The 21480-nt window shown below is 36.2% G+C and overlaps 1 long non-coding RNA gene across 5 annotated transcripts in view; it reads right to left on the reverse strand.

The window, feature by feature from the left end:
• Positions 1-606: 606 nt before the first annotated feature.
• LOC125960276 (uncharacterized) overlaps positions 607-21480 on the reverse strand; it is an 87088-nt gene continuing 66214 nt past the window's right edge. Inside the window, exons 6-8 of one of the 5 annotated variants that reach the window (XR_007472581.1) lie at positions 16055-16527; positions 11518-11618; positions 607-1996 (exon numbers count right to left, since the gene is read on the reverse strand). This is a non-coding gene — a long non-coding RNA (uncharacterized LOC125960276). Of the gene's footprint in view, positions 1997-11517; positions 11619-15935; positions 16528-21480 lie in introns of those variants that run through there. The other 4 variants (XR_007472580.1, XR_007472582.1, XR_007472578.1 and 1 more) reach the window with 4 other exon arrangements.

The raw sequence follows: 21480 nt of genomic DNA on the forward strand, positions 1-21480 counted from the left end.
AAACAGAAAAAAATGATAAATAATTTTTCTCAATTTTTACAGACTATTTTCATCAACAACTATGAGGGCAAAGTGGCCAGAAAATTCACTAAAATAAACTGAAAATTAACTGGGAATCAAATGTGTTGTTAGAATACGTGTAAACAATAGAAAGATTAGTTAAATAACTCTGTGAGACATTTTGTAAACGTGTGAGACAGTTTGTAAATTTAGTCTTAATATTCACAGGGGTCTTCAATAAACATTTTTTGTTGTTATTAAATTAGGGCAAATAACCAAGTCATCAAGAAAGTAGAGAAGGCATTATACTAAGTGAAATAAATCAGAGAAAGACAAACAGTGTATGGCCTCAATTAAATGGAATCTGAAAAGAAAAAACTCATAAAAAGGCATCAAATCAGTGGTTGCCACATGTGGGAGCTGGGGTGTAGGGGAAATAGTTGAAGGTGGTCAAAGGGCACAAACTTTTAATTATAAAATAAAAAGTCTTAGGGATGTAATGCACAGCATAATGATTAAAGTTAACAATACTGTTTTGTATATTTGAAAATTGCTAAGAGAGTAAATCTTAAAAGTTCTCTTCACAAAAAAAATGTTGCAACTATGTGAGGTGACAGATGTTAACTAAATTTATTGTGGTAATCATTTCACATTATATGCATGTATCAAATCATTATGTTGTACTCTTTAAACTTATACGATGTTATAGTCAACCACAACTCAGTAAAATTGGGGAGGGAGGGAGTAAAGAAAATACAGAAGCTATCACACTATACCCCCCCAAGAATCAGTGATACAATTAAAAAAGGATTGAGACATTCATTCCCTCTATTCTCTTTTTGGATGGCTTTTTTTTCCTTTAAATTATATGCAGGAAATGTAAGAAAACATAAGATATCCACTTAACAGAGTTGTATATGAAACAGAAAAAAGATGATCCTTCTCCCATGAATGCATGTTAAATGTGCTTGAGACAAATGCAGATTTTTAGGTCCAAAAATTATCTTATGATCAATTTTCCTTAAGAAATAGTGATATCTAATTTGTCAGAGTTTTACATTGTTAGGGATAGTAATGATTCTGCATTTGTACAAGCTGGGGGTTAATCCATGCATTTTAATTGTTAGGACAAATAAAAATTTGTATTTATTACACTCATTTCAGAAAACAAATTAACAGTTGAAACAAAATGAAATATTTTAAGCAAAGGATTTACTTACATCAACTAGAGAAACGCAATTATATTTAAACAATAATAGAATTAATGTGAAAATAGTGCTAAAGAAGTATCTTTGCAACTAATCTAGGTAGGTTTGAGTACTGTAATCACTGCAACTGTGTGTCCTTGTGTCTTTGGAGCCCTTCTAGAATGTAGACTTCCACCAGTGCGGGCTTGGCTTCATTCTGACTGGCCCACACGCTTGAGATCTTTCTGTATACACAGGATAGATTCAAAAGAAGTTGTACCAAGAGGAAAACACACTGTGGAAAACCTCTACTTGCAATTGTTAATGTACTAAAGTGACAGAAGTACAAAGGAGAAACAGTTCATAGATTGACACGTAATTCGGTAGGAATGGAGAACATGATGTGAAAAGAAGTAAGCATCTAATATATGCAAATGGAGCCCTTGAAATGTTTCAAGGAGAATGTAGAATACAATGGCACATTTTGAGATGAAAAACAATCTCCGCGTATACCTCCCTCTTTTCAACCCCACTTCTTTGCTCTCTGCTTCATGATCCTCTGTCGGATGCCTTCTCTGCACCATCAGGTCTCTTTCAGGGGTTCATCCGCATTCCTATGATTCTCCCAGGAGCACCCTGAGATCCCAGAGCTGGCAGGTGGCAGGGGACTGAAGCCAGAACTGTTCCACATGCAGCTAGCTGGAAAAGGGGTTAGCATTCATCTCCTGTGTTAAGGGAAACAGAAGGCCAACAGCTAAATACGGTCTGGGTTTGCCTAAGCCTGTGATCACCTGTGGCAAGGAAACAGTCTGAAAAGGCAAAAAACAGTGAGGTTCATCACTACTTGGCCTAACAATGTACATATTCATAATAAAATCAATTTAAAATTCAATGCTCCTTGATAAAGTTTCACGCATACTAAAATTTAACCAGTGCTGGATAGCACTTTACAGTTTTACAAACACATTCACTTATTTTATGGGTCATCATTATTAACCTACTTAAAGATGTAAGTGAAGTTCAGCCCCAGGCAGTAAACCACAATGTACTTGAGAAGCAGTCATTCAGCTTCCTTGTCACCTCACTTCTCGTGTGATTTGTTACCTGCTTACCATGTAATGGTCCTCTGCCACATGCAAGGAATTCAGGGACAGATAAAACACAGCCCTTTTTCCTTGAAGAGTTTACAGTGCCCCAGGGAAAAGAAGAGACGTTGACAGTACTTTAGAATACTGTGTAATATGAAGCTGGCCCAGACAGAGGGGAAGGAAGCTCAGGCACTATCAGAGGACAGATGTTACTCATAGCAGAGTGCATGTGTCTCCAGGGGCAAGGCTTCAATGAAGAAGTGTTACTTGACCTGAATCTTAAAAGGCGATTAAAAATTAATAGGTGTGGGCTTCCCTGGTGGTGCAGTGTTTGAGAGTCCGCCTGCCGATGCAGGGGACACGGGTTCGTGCACCGGTCTGGGAAGATCCCACATGCCACGGAGTGGCTAGGCCTGTGATCCATGGCCGCTGAGCCTGTGCGTCCGGAGCCTGTGCTCCGCAACGGGAGAAACCACAACAGTGAGAGGCCCACGTACCGCAAAAAAAAAAAAAAAAAAGAATTAATAGGTGAATGAGAAGGATTGACAGGACAGGGAGATGATGAACCTATAAACATATGCACTGGTGTGTGCTGTAAGACACCCAATTCCTGGTCACAAGAGCACAATAGCAATTGTAGGTTTGGGATGAAGTTGGAAGGAAGGAACAGGTAAGATCAAAGAGGGTCCTATCACAGCTAGCAAGGATTTCAGGTTCGAATCAATATGAACAGACTACTTCTCATTTTAGAAAGACACCTTATATTTTATTTATTTATTTTTTTAGTACTCAGTACTTAATTTTTTTATTTTTCAAAATTTTTATTGAAGCTGATTTGCCATGTTGTGTTAGTTCCAGGTATACAGTAAAGTGATTCAGTGATAAATATTTATACATATATTCTTTTCCATTATAGGTTATTACAAGATATTGAGGATGGTTCCCTGTGCTATACAGTAGGTCCTTGTTGTTTATATATTTTATATACAGTAATGTGTATCTGTTAATCCCAAACTCCTAATTTATTCCAACTCTCTCATTTTCCTTTGGTAACCATAAATTGGTTTTATGTCTGTGAGTCTATTCCTGTTTTGTAAATGAGTTCATTTGTAGCATCTTTTTAGATTCCACATATAAGCTATATCATATAATATTTCTCTTTGTCTGACTTGCTTCACTTAGTATGATAATATCTAGGTCCATCTGTGTTGCTGCAAATGACATTATTTCACTCTGTTTTTACGGCTGAGTAATATTCCACTGTATATATGTACCACATCTCCTTATAATTTAAAAGAAGGATGGCTTTTAGTGAGATAAGACTCCTCATAGTCTTACAATGAAAGTTAGCATTAAAAGGACTACAGGGGTTAAAAGAAGACATATCCTTTGGTCCCAAGCAATTTACATTTGATTTAAAAAGCAATTTATGTATTTGTACATGCAAGCACACAATCTAGAACAAGAGCAAAAGTAGTATTAAATCTATTAAGTGCTATTAAACTTGTCTGAAATCATTAAAGAAAGCTTCAGAGAGGAGTTCAGCTATAAATATTGCTAGGATTGTCACTGAAGAGACGAGAGAAAGAATATTTCAGAGGGCAGTATAGACTATAAAAAGCATAGAGTGGAAAATAGAAATTAGATACTTGTAACAAAAGCCCAGGACCAGATGGCTTCACAGGAGAATTCTATCAAACATTTAGAGAAGAGCTAACACCTATCCTTCTCAAACTCTTCCAAAATAGAGCAGAGGGCAGACCATTCCCAAACTCATTCTATGAGTCCACCATCACCCTGATACCAAAATCAGACAAAGATATCACAAAAAAAGAAAACTACAGGCCAATATCACTGATGAATATAGGTGCAAAACTCATCAACAAAATACTAGCAATCAGAATCCAACAGCACATTAAAAGGATCATACAACATGATCAAGTAGGGTTTATCCCAGGAATGCAAGGATTCTTCAATATATGCAAATCAATCAATGTGATAAACCATATTAACAAATTGAAGGAGAAAAACCATATGTTCATCTGGATAGATGCAGAAAAAGCTTTTGACAAAATTCAACACCAATTTATGATAAAAACCCTCCAGGAATCCAAATCGGAAAAGAAGAAGTAAAGCTGTCACTGTTTGCAGAGGACATGATACTATACATAGAGAATTCTAAAGATGCTACCAGAAAACTACTAGAGCTAATCAATGAATTTGGTAAAGTTGCAGGATACAAAATTAATGCACAGAAATCTCTGGCATTCCTATACACTAATGATGAAACATCTGAAAGTGAAATCAAGAAAACACTCCCATTGACCATTGCAACAAAAAGAATAAAATATCTAGGAATAATCCTACCTAAGGAGACAAAAGACCTGTATGCAGAAAATTATAAGACACTGATGAAAGAAATTAAAGACGATACAAATAGATGGAGAGATATACCATGTTCTTGGATTGGAAGAATCAACATTGTGAAAATGACTCTACTATCTAAAGCAATCTACAGATTCAATGCAATCCCTATCAAACTACCACTGGCATTTTTCACAGAACTAGAACTAAAAATTTCACAATTTGTATGGAAACACAAAAGACCCCAAATACCCAAAGCAATCTTGAGAACGAAAAACGGAGCTGGAGGAATCAGGCTCCCTGACTTCAGACTATACTACAAAGCTACAGTAATCAAGACAGTATGGTACTGGCACAAAAACAGAAAGATAGATCAATGGAACAGGATAGAAAACCCAGAAACAAACCCATTTCCATAGGGTCACCTTATCTTTGATAAAGGAGGCAGGAATGTACAGTGGAGAAAGGACAGCCTCTTCAATAAGTGGTGCCGGGAAAACTGGACAGGTACATGTCAAAGTATGAGACTAGATCACTCCCTAACACCATGCACAAAAATAAGCTCAAAATGGATTAAAGACCTAAATGTAAGGCCAGAAACTATCAAACTCTTGAGGAAAACATAGGAAGAACACTCTATGACATAAATCACAGCAAGATCCTTTTTGACCTACCTCCTAGAGAAATGGAAATAAAAACAAAAATAAACAAATGGGACCTAATGAAACTTCAAAGCTTTTGCACAGCAAAGGAAACCATAAACAAGACCAAAAGACAACCGTCAGAATGGGAGAAAATATTTGCAAATGAAGCAACTGACAAAGAATTAACCTCCAAAATTTACAAGCAGCTCATGCAGCTCAATAACAAAAAAACAAAACAACCCAATCCGAAAATGGTCAGAAGACCTAAATAGACATTTCTCCAAAGAAGATATACAGAGTGCCAACAAAAACATGAAAGAATGCTCAACATCATTAATCATTAGAGAAATGCAAATCAAAACTACAATGAGGTATCATCTCACACCAGTCAGAATGGCCATCATGAAAAAATCTAGAAACAATAAATGCTGGAGAGGGTGTGGAGAAAAGGAAACCCTCTTGCACTGCTGGTGGGAGTGTAAATTGATACAGCCACTATGGAGAACAGTATGGAGGGTCCTTCAAAAAACTAAAAATAGTACTACCATATGACCCAGCAATCCCACTACTGGGCATATACCCTGAGAAAACCATAATTCAAAAAGAGTCATGTACCACAATGTTCATTGCAGCTCTATTTACAGTAGCCAGGACATGGAAGCAAACTAAGTGTCCATTGACAGATGAATGGATAAAGAAGATGTGGCACATGTATACAATGGAATATTACTGGGCCATAAAAAGAAATGAAATTGAGTTATTTGTAGTGAGGTAGATGGACCTAGAGTCTGTCATACAGAGTGAAGCAAGTCAGAAGGAGAATAACAAATAGCGTATGCTAACACATATATATGGAATCTAAAAAAAAAAAATGGTTTTGACGAACTTAGGGGCAGGACAGGAATAAAGTCGCAGATGTAGAGAATGGACTTGAGGACACGGGGAGGGGGAAGAGTAAGCTGGGATGAAGTGAGAGAGTGGCATGGACATATATACACTACCAAATGTAAAATAGATAACTAGTGGGAAACAGCCACATAGCACAGGGAGATAGTTCAGTTCGGTGCTTTTTGTCTACCTACAGGGTGGGATAGGGAGTGTGGGAGGGAGATGCAAGAGGGAGGAGATATGCGGATATATGTATATGTATAGCTGCTTCACTTTGTTGTAAAGCAGAAATTAACACACCATTGTAAAACAATTGTACTCCAATAAAGATGTTTAAAAAAATACATTGTTGTGCTTGCAACCATGAGAAAATCATTGCAGCTGGAAAGATAAGCGACAGATAGGTGCAAACCCTGCTTGGTTGTCATAATAGGACCCCAAATTTCTCACCAACAGGAACTGCAATGTTAGCCTGTCTGTGAGAAAGACATGTATTTCTTCAATATTTCATGAAAATATTATCGATATTTTTAGGCATGATCATTACAGTCAAAATTAAATTCAAAAAAAAGAGAGAAAGATAAGGATAAAGATTAAAAAAATTACGAACGCTTTTTATTTTAGAGTGGACGTGACGTACAAAGCAGGTACTATAGCAGTTAACTGATACTTATAACTCTAAGACCATTCAGGATATATGAGGAATGATGGGAAATAGGCATAGGCAAATGTTTGGCAAAGATGTTTCTTCAAATTCTCTGCCTCCAAACTGATGATTCCTCCCCTGTGAAGACATTGTTTACATGCAAAGCCAGAGGTCATAACAAAGGTCAACCGTGTGCCGTGCAGTTATTCAGATTTTATATTCTTTCTCGCTCAGTAGCAATACCACTGGCTGGATATAGGGATAGAAATGTGCCTGAGGTTTTGATTGACAGGTTTGGAGCTTGGTTTCCCTTGAGGAATTCTCTTCCTATAAGTCTTTGTTTTCCTGGCATTTTACACATTATACCATAATGCTCATCAGAAAATTCATATCAGATCTAACTACTGGCACTTGACTGTAAAGTTTTATATTTAAAAGATGCTGTTTGGCTGTTTACAATATACAAATGCCAGTTTATTTCTCTGGGAAGGGTCACAGAGAAAAAAACAGCAATTTTCTTTCACTGACATCAGGGGAAACTGCTTCCTGCTAGATCAATGCATAAAAATTCAGTTTTAATGACTTTGTAGTACCTTAGCCTTGACATCTGTATATTTAGAAATGAGTGTGCAAAACCTTCAGCATTTTATAAATGAAAAGAAAAAAGTGATTTAATTATGAGTAGTGTATACAATATTATGATTATTATTGCTAGAGATAATAACACCAAGAGATGGTCCAAAGACAAATGAATACATATTTTTCCAATTTTTATGTTAATAAGGTAATTTAAGTAAATTCAAACCTGGTATTCTCTGCAGAGCAGTACATTATTCTCTATACACACAAATAATTATGAAAGGATTAGTCAGTTGTAGGAATTTACTACGTATAGTATTCTGCCTTGATTTATCATTCAATGAAGTATTAAAAGGCAGCTTATGGAGAAAGGAATATTTCAAATTATGGACTTATAAATACTCTGCAAACCATTGCTTTTGATGAACTGATTTCCTGATCAGAGCAATCTTGTATAAATTTTGATCATTTTATATTTTTTCCATCTGTATTTCTTTCAAGTTCAAGTCTGGATAGCTTGAGTTTGTTGCTTGTCCCCCATTAAATTGCCTGAACTCTATCTCAAAGCCCGAACCATGCTTATGTTACATAACACCCAAGGGGAAATGTGTTTCCTGTGGGGACTCAGTTAAAAAGATGCCTTTTCCACATAAAGATCTTTAATATTTCTGAAATCACATTTTCCCTGAATGTGAAAATCTGCTTTCCATTACACTCTAATGGTAAAAGTTTTTGCATGGGCATCTGTGGTCCAAAGGTTGCCTCAGCAGGGTCACATACAGTCTCTCAAAGTAAACCTGAGGAGCCGCTCACGAGGCCGGCCCACCAAGCCACCCTCCGCAGAGGCAGTAGCAAGCTGGGCTGATCAACCACCGGCACAGATCAAACCACCAGCATAGGAGTTCTCACTGCGCTGCAGCACTTCTTAGCAAATGGTTTGTAAGTAAGTCCACATTCCCAAAGACAACACATTGAAAAATGTATATGTTTAGGAGTGAAAGGTGAAGAAAAGAAAGCCAGTACATGAGGTACCTAGAGCTGTCAAATGCATAGAGCAGAAGGAAGGAGAGTGGTTTGCAGAGGTTGGAATCAGGAGGGAAGAAGGGAGAAATATTGTTGACCGGGTACAAGACGGGACGCTGAAAAGAAATCTGGAGATGGATAGTGGTGACATGCACAACCATGTGCAAACTTTATGTTATATACATCTCGCCACAATTTTTTTTAAAGACTTGTTAAAAACAACAAAAAAGAAGAAAGCAAATAAGAGATAGTCATAATGATTGCACTCGATCAACTGCTTAATTTGTATCTTACCCAAATCTAAAATGTTATTCTTTTGTTTTTCATAATTGTCCAAGTTGGTTCCCCTTCTGAGGTGAGAAAAATAGTGAATTTGCTAATGATTTCTCTCATAGGCATCTATATCTTCTGCATTTTTGAGAACATTTTACAAGTCCCTAAGTTGCTCGCACAACCCTCAGACACTGTGATGCTTCAGGCCCTAGAGAAGGATGTTAAGTGTCTACCATGTTTGCGGTCTCAAGGTACCATTCCTTATAAAAGCTCAGGAAATAGCTAGGTGGCTTGCAGAACTAACCACCATGACGGTTCTCTCTGGTTGAGGGGTTGGCACTTTAATTTCCTATGGTGACAGTTTCCTTTGCTGAGAGCTGCAAGGTGTCAGGACCTATGGTTTCTAAAACCTGGAGGACTGGGCTATGGCATATGCAGTGGAAATGCTGCTCCACAATCCAGATAAGTAGACCCACTTCTTCCTGAGTGACGTTAGCTGTCTACACCACAAATGGAGCCATTGAAAAAGTTAGATATTATCTGAACTCATTAATATTGTGCTATGAAGTTTGTTACTAGGCAATTATGATTAAAACAGACAAATCTTCAGTCTCTTGAAAACTATGCTTAATGACACTTGCAAGTAGAAATTTGTTTCTTCTATTTATGGACAAATATTAAAACCAGACCTTCTGATTTTCAAAGAAAATCAGCCATAATGCAATCACACATATGTAAATATTAAACATATACATAAACCAGAAAGACAATTCATGTTTGATTGTGGCAGGAATGGATTATGATTCTTTTGTAATCTTTCCTTGGAAAAAATGATTATCCAAAGAATAAATTCACAAGTTCTAATTTTAGTTCCTCTTCATCATCAAGAGAAAAGGTGATTAACTATTTAGCATTCAGAGCTCCCTATGGCGTAGTTATCATGCCCATTACTAAATGAGGAAAAATCACTCAGAAGGATTAAATAAAATTGCCTAAGCACAGCTAGACAGGAGCACAAACAGGATTCACGCTTGTGTCCGACTTAAAACATATTCTCTTTTACTTCCTTATGTTTCCTCTCAATCAATAATTATTAAGATTGTATTATATGAAGGATACTGTAAAGGGCCTTCATAGGCTAGAAACAAACATAAGCTCCTGTCTTTCTGTGGATTAACTGATAGAGCAAATGTACTGATATAGTGATGCAGTCTTTATATATGTAGAAGAGGCCTGATCATTAAGACTAGAATGTTCCAGGGAAGTCTTCAAGTGAAACTAGGAAAGGAGCAGGTGAATAACTCCTGACTGGAGAGAGCATGTTCATAGCTGAGCAGGTCAGAGAGCTGCTGCCTTGCATCCTTCAGAATCATCACAGACACAAGAAACACAATCTTACATGGAGTGGATAATAAGTAGATAGTTATTGAATTAATGGACAAGAGGACTAATTAATAAAGTCATTTGGCTGGAGTAAAAGCTTTATGTAGAAAAATAAAAGCAAAGATAAAATTAGGAGGATAAAGAAAGGGAGCATGTAGAATGGTTTCACGGCAAGAATATGGGCTTTGAACTCTATCCTCTAGAAAATGGGAGAGGTCACATAAATGGGATGATAAAAGACAGAGTGGATATGTTGTCTAGGAAGAATTGGAAGGGGAGAGATTGGTGAGAAATAGACAATAGCCCAGGTGTGAGATAATGAGAACCTGGGCTGGGGGGATGGGCAGTGGGGAATGGACAGGATTATCTTTACTTGTGAATAATGGAAACCTATTTCAAGAATAAGTATGGCAAATATATTCCAACAAAATGGATAAATCACTGTTAACAAATTTCTCTTACAATTGAAGATAAAAAAAAAATACTGGTGTGAATAAATTTATTTAAATTTTAAGATGTATATTTTAAAGCAGTTTCATTATTTGACTGATATTTACCATTCAAATAATTAGTTGTCCATATCATTTTGCCTATACAATAACTCATACCCAATCTGCTGACAAAAGCTTATGGAGTCTACACTGAAAAACTGCATCAGCCTTTTCAATTAATTTAATAAGGCACTTGCTCTTCACATTTTAAAGAAAAAAATATAACAAAACCCTAGCCCAAGAAAATAATCTTTTGCTTGGGCATTTGTAAAATAAAAATTAAAAAAAAATAATGAACATCTTTTGGCTTTCTCTAACTCTTTTTTACTTTGAAAGAGAACAATAAGAAAAGTCCAGAATTGTAAGTTCATCCATTATTTGGACTGAATATAATTTCATCCTTAAGTGAGTATTGTTATTAATCCTGGCCTCCTACTATAATCAAAATAAAGCATATTGGTTACCTGCTAGGAGTCAAGTCTGACGCCACAGTACAAGTGCACTGGATTGTTCTTTGGGGCACCCAGGGTAAACTAACACCCAAAAGTCATCCCAAGTTGCCCTTCAAAATCACTTGCAGCTATTCGTTATTTAATCCCCACAGCAATGCTTTGGGACAAAGGTCAGGATCTCTTTGTAGGCAACCAGGTGGCTGAGGCAAGTGACACAAATGTCAGAGTTTTAGGGCTTCATCCAGCAGCTCAATTTTCATCTCTCTGTTTATTAGACCAAAGTAATAAGGCTTAACCCAACTATGTATTCAAAATGCATCATCTTAAAAGATAGATGTCTTGACTGCAATAAATTTTTTTAAAACCAAAAAATAAATAAAGTGATGTTTCATACAGCTGGGGAGTTTGAGTTTATAGAAAAGTATTTGTTAACACAATAGCGATCTTAGCATTAAGAGCTTATATTTCTTAAAAGCTCTTCAGAGCTTAGAATACTCACCAATACACTGGGACGGATCGCGTATAAACGAGCCTACTTCCTACTTTGTTCATCTTTTGTTTTAAATGTTAATCCACAAAAGAAGCAGAGTGAAGTGTTTTCTATGAGAAAAGTATAAAAGCTGAGTTTATGAATATAAAAAATAAAGACTAGTATAACAACCAGCCCTGAAATAATGGGAAATGGACTGCTGTCAAAAGAACAAGAAAAAAATTAGGAGAAAAGACTGGATTTTTCTACTTTTGATGTCAAAAGGAAAGGGCTGCTTATTTTCATCTGTTTACCCCTGGACTCACCTCTCCCCAGATACGTCGATTCTGAGTTTGAATATTAAATGTCTATCAATGTAGTAGAAATAATGAGATCTATTTGTCTATCTATTTATCTGTCTGTACATATACATTTATATTCAAAACATACTATCATTTGATACAATCATTTTTTGAAATGTCAGTGTTTCATTTTATATAAAAAGAGATACAAAAAATTAAGTGAGTAAATTAAAGAAGGGTCAGAAATAATGTGACACAATAATAGTGACACAAAGGACCCCTGGGAGCCATAAAGAACCTTTATCTGTTTCTAAGAAGCCTGCGGCTTGGTTATTTAAGATAAATACTTGTCTCTGCTCTCTTGATCTGCACGTTCACAAAGCAATAGACTGGGAAGCAACACGCCAACTATCAAGTTCTTTCTTTGCTGCTTAGTAACAGTATACCTTTTGCACAGCCATTGAAATTTTCTGTACCTCAGTTTAGTCATAGGGAAAATCATGCTATAAACTTTCATTTGTCTTCTATCTTTAAGAGTAAGGGAGAATAAACTAAAATTAAAGAGATTTTTCTTTTCTTAAGTTGAATTCAGGAATTTTTCTCATAGCTAATAAATATATTTTCAAGCACAAAGGCCAAACTCCAATGGCAAACACATTATCTAACCTTGTATGCATTGTCAGATATTTCCAAGGAGACATGCAAGCATGTGTGTCTACTGTGTGTGTGTGTGTGTGAGCGTGCATCTGTGGTATTTGTCCACACCGACATATACCTGTGAATACAAACTAATATTACAGCATATTGAATACTACAGGAGTAAAAAAATCTATACTTCTCATATAAATATTAAGTGTCTTAATTCTATGGGATATTCTATTGGGCTTATAAAATGTATAAGATGTAAATCACAGAATTTCTCGAAATGCAATAGTTCTAATTTGAAAGTGGTTAAAGTCAAAACTTTACAAATGGGCCTGGTCTTACTCTACAACAAATGGATTACGCAAAGACATTTAAGCTCATAGCCTAAGGGTATAATCATCCTATTGAGAATAATATCTTTTTAAAGTTAACTGTCCATGACTTGATCTATTTAGCATTGGGAGGAGAGATAAATTAGGAGTTTGGGATTAATATATACACACTACTATATGTAAAATAGATTACCAAAAAGGATCTACTGTATAACACAGGAAACTCTACTCAATATTTTGTAATAACCTATAAGGGAAAAGAATCTAAAATATATATAGATAGATAGATATAGATATAGATATAGATATATGTATAACTGAATCACTTTGCTGTACACCTGAAACTAACACAACATTGTAAATCAAATGTACTTCAATAAGAAAAAAAGATATAGAGGTGTCTGTCCCATCACATATTGTGAGTTTTACAGCGTTACAGAATCCTGGGTGGTGCCAGGGCCTAGCGGGCAGAGTCACAATAATTTCCGAATTACTTAGATTTGAAAGTCCAGAAATTCTATTAAGTCAAATTCTATTAAGTCATTGAAACTAAGCCTGCTTGCCTTAGTTTCAATGCCAACTCTGACACTTTCTGACCAAGTGCCTTGGACAAGTTATTTAATATTTCTGTACCTTGGAAGTCCTTGGTCACTATTGAAAAGGAGATGACGGTAGTCTTTACCTCATAAAGTTTGAATCTTCTATGTGTTCAGGAAAAAAAATCACTAGCACAGAGGAAGCGTGTGAAGAATGTCTGATGTCTGTTTTTCCACTGAGTGTCCTTCAACAGCCTCTGGACAGTCCTGAGAACAAATAGCTAAAGCTCTTCTCTTTGATGTTGTGTTGTATGGACACTACTTTCTACCTCTTTAGTCTGTAGTTTTCTGTGACAAGCTGAGACTTGATAAGATTTCCAGGGCTTTATTTTTCTCCACTTGTGATGAGGGAATTAACTCATTTGATAAAAGTTTACTGAATAAATACTATGTGCCTGAAACTATGGTAGGTACTGTGGATGTATGAATGCTGTATCAGGTGAAGTTACATGCTACAAAGAAAAACTGCAAAAGTTAGGGAGTGTCAGTTTTCCAATGAGTTAACATTTGAGAAGAGACCTACAGGAAGAGAGTGAATAATCCATGGGCGTATTTGAGCCCTGAGTGTTTGAAGGAAAAATAACAGTAAGTGCAAATACCCTGTAGCAAAGTCATGCTTGGTGTGTAGGGCATTGCAGAAGCCAGTATGTCTAGAGCAAAATGAGGAAAGAAGAATGATTGTGAAGCTCCAAGACATGGGATCATGCAGGCTTTTGTAAGAAATGTGGCTTTTACTCTCAGCGCATTGAGAGCATTGAAGAACTGGAGTAGAGAAATATCATCAAACATGGTTTACAAAAAGTGTCTTTGATGTGTTGCAAATAGATTGAAAGAGGGCAAGAGCCAATGCAATTAGAAGGCTGTTGCAATAATCCAGGCAAGAAATGATAATATCTTGGATGAGGATAGCAATGATTAAGATGGTAAAAGAATTTGTATTCTGAGTATACAGTCCTTAGGGACAGAAACAAGGGTGTTTGTTCATAGACAGGATATGGGTTTGAGAGAAACAAGGAGGTTATGGACAACTGCAGTGTTTTTGGTATGAGTATAAGGGAGGATGGAGTTGACTTTAATGAGCTGGCAAAATTGTGGGATGGGTGGGGTTTGGGGAATCAGAGAGAATCAGAAATCTCACTGTGAATTTGTTTAAATGTGAGATGACTATTAGATACTTAGTGGGAGTATCAAGGAAGCAGTGAGGTACACTGTCAAGATTTGGTTACTCTGGGAATAAGATCCAAGGGGTAGACTCATCATTGTCATGATGTTTTGGATGTGCCCATGACTTTCATACATTGACAACATACTGCTGGTCATTTGTCTCGTACAAGTTAGCATGATGATAAATAACAGAAATACCTTTATGTCCACCCCATCCAACAAGGCATCAATAGAGTTATAAGAGATCATCTCTGAAAGTATGATGGGCAGCTGCATGGTGTGAAGCAAAGGGACAGCCTTACCAATTCTTGGTACCACTTTCCACCACCTCTCCACATTTAGACATTGTTTGCCTTACATTGTATCTCTGAATCCACAGCTCATTGAATTTCAATCTCAAACACAATAAGATGTATGGAGTGATTACTGACTCCAAGCAGAAGGAAAAAAATGACAAGTTTTGACTATTCAGTTTAGTTAGAATAGTAAGTGAAGTATGAATGAAGTATTTTAAACTACATACTACAAGATGAAGTATTTTAAACTACATACATTTTGTCCGTCTAAATGTGTTTCTTCCATTACCAGTTCTTACTTTTTTCCTCTGACCTACCTTTGCTTTTAATGTTTTTCTAGTATGTTTTAAGTACATTTAACTATATGGGAATGGAACTGTGTTTCCTCCTGAGAATTCTGATGCCTCATTAGCTGGGTTGATTTCATACACTGCATTAATGTGCTTGTTATTACAAACTATAAGATAAAAGCATGTTTTCGTTTTTATTTAAAAGTTCTTTCTAAATATATACACACATTCATATGCAGCACCTGCAAGCATTAGAATTGCTACACTTCGTATTTCATACATTTTCCTTTTTTCTGGTGTACCTGTTCTTTGTCTCATTTCATTCTATACCATTTATTTTTAATTAAGGATTCCTCTTTCTACTCTAGATGGCTGACTCTAAATTCTTCAACTTTTCAAAACCCACTGAACATTTACTAGTACACTGGGATCCATTCTTTGGAATGTTTCTAAAACAAGGCATGTTCTATGCACCAAATCAAAATACGCATGCCACTGTCCCTGTACCTCCAAACCTGTTTCTGATTACTGATCAAAATTCCCCTGTTCTTCATTAAAGGCTGAGATTCTTTTTAAATGCTTATTTATGGCTGCCTGGTCCACAGGGGCAGACTATGGATTTAATTGCCTACAGCACCAAATCTCTTTTAACATTTGGCCAACTGAGCATTAGGTACCTTGTTGGCTGGGGGGCAACAGGTTCCTACTTAGTGTTTGGAGAAGGTAGCCTCAATCCAATATTCTTCATTTATTTCCAAGAACTATTAACGCTAATGAGCATTACATCCACACATCAAGAAAAGATACAAAATAGAGTCACTGCTTCTCAGACTTCATTAAGCTCGGTATTGCTTTATTCAAGGGGCAGGTGTCTAATTTTACAATGTTCCGTAAAGACAGATGAAAACAAATACACTGTAATTATTAAAAAGTATTGCTTACCTCTTTAGTTGGTAGCCCCTATTCAGATACAGCTGTGAGTTTGAAAAGATACTTCTTGGGGTTACAGGAAGAGATAATTAAGTGTGCTACAACAGAAAGCAATTCATTAAATGACAATTAATTTTATTTTCTCCTGATACAAGTAAAACAAGCAGGTGTCCACATTAATTTTGTATCTTCTTTTGTGACTGCAACATACCACACAAGGTTTTCACTTAAATTTAACTTTTGTTACATGATTCATATTATATTGCTTGCTGTATGTGTTTAAATGCTTTAAGCTCTGCATCTACAATATAAAACTTAAAAAAAGCTTTTCCTCTTGGAAATGTCAGAGTTTTTTTTCCCCCCTAAATCCAGAGTATGTTTTCAAGGTCTCTTCTAAAATGATAACCTTCATATGAGTCACAGGAAGCTAAGAACATCTCTAGATTAGTCTGGCTTCAGTGAGGTTAAACGCAGCAACAGTATGCCTACGAAGAGATACGATAAGCAGTTATAATGGGTATCACTGAATACAGCACCAAATATAAATCAAAACTAACAAATGCCCTCCCCCACAAACGCTCTCAAGTTCAGTTCCTTGAATTTAATTATTATAGCAAATGGTAATATAACAAGAGTGTCTACTGTCAGGAAAAAAAAATGTTTAAAACAGATGTGAACCATACAAAGCATATGTAAAACACATGTGATCCACAGCGAGGTCACAGGACCCACTGACAGAACACATGTGGAGTATGTGAACCACATATGGACACATGTTGCAAAATCACGTTTCTGTTCAATGCCGAGACTCATATCGTATTCTAAAGAAATCAGGGGCTCTTAAATAAACTTTGTACTTCTTAAGGTAAATGGATACATTTTTGTTTAAAATCCCTTAGTGTAGGCAGACAAGGGTCCTCAAATCTAATACTGGGCTTGAAAGTACTCAAATCCTTGTTTCACTCCTGTTTTCCTATCCCAGGGTGATTCAGTTGATTATTCTCAGGGAATGAAGATTTCTTCCTTGCGCACAGCTAATTCTTTGAGGATGCCATAGCTTATAATGAAACCTAAGCAAACAGAGCCTAAGTGTGTGAACTAGGAGGAACTGTGGTTTGAATGGGCTTTTTCTTTCCTAAAACACTCAAACTAGCAAGGCATTGCTGCCTTATCTTATGTATCTGGAATAGAATTAAAATCTTCTATACTTACAAAAAATCATCAGCATAAAAATTCCAGAATAACATTTATTTTATATTATAATTTGGGGGAATAAAATATTAACCATATAATTTAAAGTGAATATGAAAAGTCTCATATATACATGGAAATAAGCACAAGTATATCATTTTCTAATGTGAAAACAGTAACAGTGCCTTATGCATAGGCATTAATTTAATTAGACTCAATATATTATTTCATTTGGTCCTCCTCACAGCCCTGAAGAAATGTAGTGCAACTAGAATTCAGTAAGGCAACTACATGGTATTTAAAAAGAACCTAAGAGAGTGGCATGAACATATATACACCACCAAATGTAAAATAGATAGCTAGTGGGAAGCAGCCGCATAGCACAGGAAGATCAGCTCGGTGCTTTGTGACCACCTAGAGGGTGGGATAGGGAGGGTGGGAGGGAGAGGCAAGATCCCCGGGGATATATGTATATGTATAGCTGATCCACTTTGTTATACAGCAGAAACTAACACACCATTGTAAAGCAATTATACTCCAATAAAGATGTTAAAAAAAAAAGAACCTAAGATATAAGAACAAATGAGAGAAGTAAAAATTCTTCTCCCTGAGCTGTTAAACTGTGGCTTCCAACAAGTGATACACTTTTTTTGAGGTTCAGTTTTTAATACAGAAACATGGGGATTATACAATTGCTAACTTAATATGCTTGTTGTAAATTACCCAACTATTATATGCAAAATCATATTGTAAATGCAAAGATATTACATGTATAGGTGTTAGCTATTTCCGCTGACAATTTACATATGAGAAACACTGAGATTCAGAAAGGTAAGCTGATTGTCACATGACTAGTAATTAGTAGGCCTAAGATAAGAAAATAGATAGTTTTGCTTAAGAGTCCCCCATTCTCTTCCAAAAGGCAAAGCTAAGCAGAATATATTTCTCATTAACAGGACATTCATTCTACTTCTACCTCAATAGACAAGCATTGATATCACAGATAATCATTATTATAATAATGCCACATTCACATTTATAGCATTTTACATTTTCAATGTAAAGCATGATCCAGTGAGCATTTGTCTCTTCCATTTCAGGGAAATTACCTCCTTTCTAAACATTACTAAATTAAGGTTCTAAGAACACAGTAAATAGGTTGCTTGAATTTGTATGCTTGTTAAGAAACAACATTAAGAATCTAATTCAAGAGATGAAATTCGAAGTCCAGTAATTATTTTCCATTAAACTAAAATTTTAAATATATAATTGGCAGGCTCTCAATATTGTGTTTTTATATAATTATATCCAAAACAGTGTTTCTATTGATGCTGCTATTAAAAATGAGTGTATGATGGAAGAAAATCATGGCATTAAGGAGGAGAAATTTTACCACTGAATGAAATGAAAGATTTTACTTTCTTATTGATTTTGGCAAAATGCAGTAGACTATCCAGCATGGCCTGAAAAGACAGAGCTCCAAGTTGCTTACTGATTTCAGATGTATCCGTTACCTACTGTTTATCGTTGTTTTTGAAAGTGTCATTCTATTATACCTTAAGATTTTAAAAATATGTTTCTTAGTTACATTTTTTAGCTGTAATTTCTTTGTTAGCATGACTTTCCCCTTTAAACCTGGCTCACTGCCATCCACACTTCAAGACAGAATTCTGATATCACTTCTGTGAACCCTTCCTGGAGGATCCTAGACAGAATTGTTTCCATCTTTCCATTGTACTTGCTGCATTGTGTTACAGTCTATTGTTTGCATGTCTATGTTTTATCTCTGCTAGTCTGAAAATTCCTCAAGAGTGGAGTCATTATTTTTATTAACTTTGTATCCACAGTGCTTTGTAAAGCTATTTAAAATGGCAATTCTGAGGAAGTAGAAAATAAGTGAATGAATGAATGAATAATATATTGCTGCTTTTCCTTTTTGGAATTAGTTGACTTAGAGGCTTACACACTCAGTTCAGGTGCAATGTCTTGGCCAGCCACATACCGTACTAAACTATTTCCACCCTAAAAGAAAATATTATAATTCAAATAGCCACTGGAGTTTTGTTCATTCCTATTAAATTGTCTATTTATGAAACATCCCTTCAAATAATCAGCGAAGTAGTGTGCCTCTTCTTTTAGATGATTCTATATTACACGTATTATAATTTTTCATGAGACACTCCCCCTGACACTAGAAAGAATCTTTATGTCAGACTAACATAGAGAATTGTAGACAATATCACTAAACTGGGTCTGGAATTATTTTTCTGGATTTTGACACTAGATTATACACACACTTTTATCATACGCTGCATCTCCATTGGAAATACAAAAAAAAGGGGTAATCTTTTGTCATTCCAATTTGCCACCAGCCATTGACATTTCTCTATTAGAGATGTGGAGCTGAAAATGTGAGTCTCACCCCTTTTTGTCTTATCTTAATGAACCACAAGGAATGAGAATCACTCAATATTTTGGCTGTACACTCTCTACCATGTGCAAGGCAGACACAGTGTCAGCCAGCCCTCCAAAGGGTATGCAGATCTCGCATGCTTTCACATTTGATCAATACAAATCTGACAGTCTGCTACTTAGTTTCTTTCAAGGCTGAGTCTCACACATGAAAACAGGAGTAAGGTTCTCAACTCAATCAAAACTGATTGTTCTATTCCTCTCTTCCCATCTAATCCTCTACCCATCTACGCACATCCACGAGACACAAATATGACAAATATGTTTTAAAACCCTTTCTTGTATGTAAGGTGAGGTCCAAACTACTTTTGTACACAGACATGGTTTGTTCAATCTAGACTCTTACCTATCTCATCATGGTTACCTTTAACCACTTTTTTTCTGCCCCTTGTTATTCACCTTTATTCTCCAGCCACATGAAGTTCTTACAGCTTTTGAAACGTGATATCTACGTGATTTGCCTGACTTGTCCTATCTCTACCTCTGCTTGTAAAAATTCTTACTGATCCTTCAAAAATCAACTGAAATATCATAGAATATCTTCCTTTTCATGCTTTCAGAGGACCTTTTACTACTCCTCTGGAAGAAATTGTCACTTTGTAATAAAATTATTTGCTTATGCACCCTATTTTGCACAAGATTGGTGAATTTATGAAGGTAATATCATATGCATATTTCCTATACCTCTACATTCACCCACTGGTTAAAATAGTATATGGTAAGAGCTTGAAAGATTAAAAGAAGCAATGGAGGGGAGGGAGTAGATGATCTTATTTCAAAAGGAGCCATTAATGCACACATCTCAAAACAGGCTTCGAAATCAAATATAGAATTTGTCCTTCTTAATCTTTAGGGATTCTTTTTTAGATAAGGATGCACCTGAAGACAAGGAATATACTGTGGATTCTGAATGTCTGTTTCCATCTTATAAAGCAGCTGCTTATAGAGCATCTTATAGAGCAGTTTCCCCTTATAGAGGGGTTTTAGGTACCCCGGTTACTGCAACAGTTAATGATTCTTAACTTCTATTTTTATTATGACATGATCAGCTCCCAATATTAGACCAACTACTAAAGCCAATAATACTTGTGTTTATCATTTTTCTTTGTGTTCTTTATTATCAAAGCTGATTTATCACTGAATTTTGGTTTCCTTATGCAATCAGGAGGGTGGACCCCATGAACACATCTTGGGATGATATCAGCCAAATGTAGCATAACATGCAGTCACATCACGTATCTAATAAAAAAAGAAAAATCAGGGGCTTCCCTGGTGGCGCAGTGGTTGAGAGTCTGCCTGTCTATGCAGGGGACACGGGTTTGTGCCCCGGTCCGTGAAGACCCCACATGCTGCGGAGCGGCTGGGCCCGTGAGCCATGGCCGCTGAGCCTGCGCGTCCAGAGCCTGTGCTCCGCAACGGGAGACGCCACAACAGTGAGAGGCCCGTGTACCACAAAAAAAAAAAAAAAAAAGAAAAATCAATACTGAGCACGTGAAATATACAAGTTGCCCTGGAAAAGAGTAACTGTCGGAACAACTGTGAGATCTTAATTAGTATAAGGAAATCTTGAAGAACACTTACGAATAGTTAAAGATTTATTTGTGTTATGGTTTTCTAATGATGTGGATGCAAAATATAGTGTGAATGTGAAACAGTTTTGATCTCTGAGGACCTCGCAAAGATAGGACTATCCTCCTAAAGAGACAGAATAGTGTGTAATCTCCATACTGCGTGTTACATCTCAAGAGAACTTTCCAATGTGCCCAAAATAACAC

This window comes from Orcinus orca, chromosome 17, assembly GCF_937001465.1.
Source record: "Orcinus orca chromosome 17, mOrcOrc1.1, whole genome shotgun sequence".
Classification (NCBI taxonomy): Eukaryota; Metazoa; Chordata; class Mammalia; order Artiodactyla; family Delphinidae; genus Orcinus; species Orcinus orca.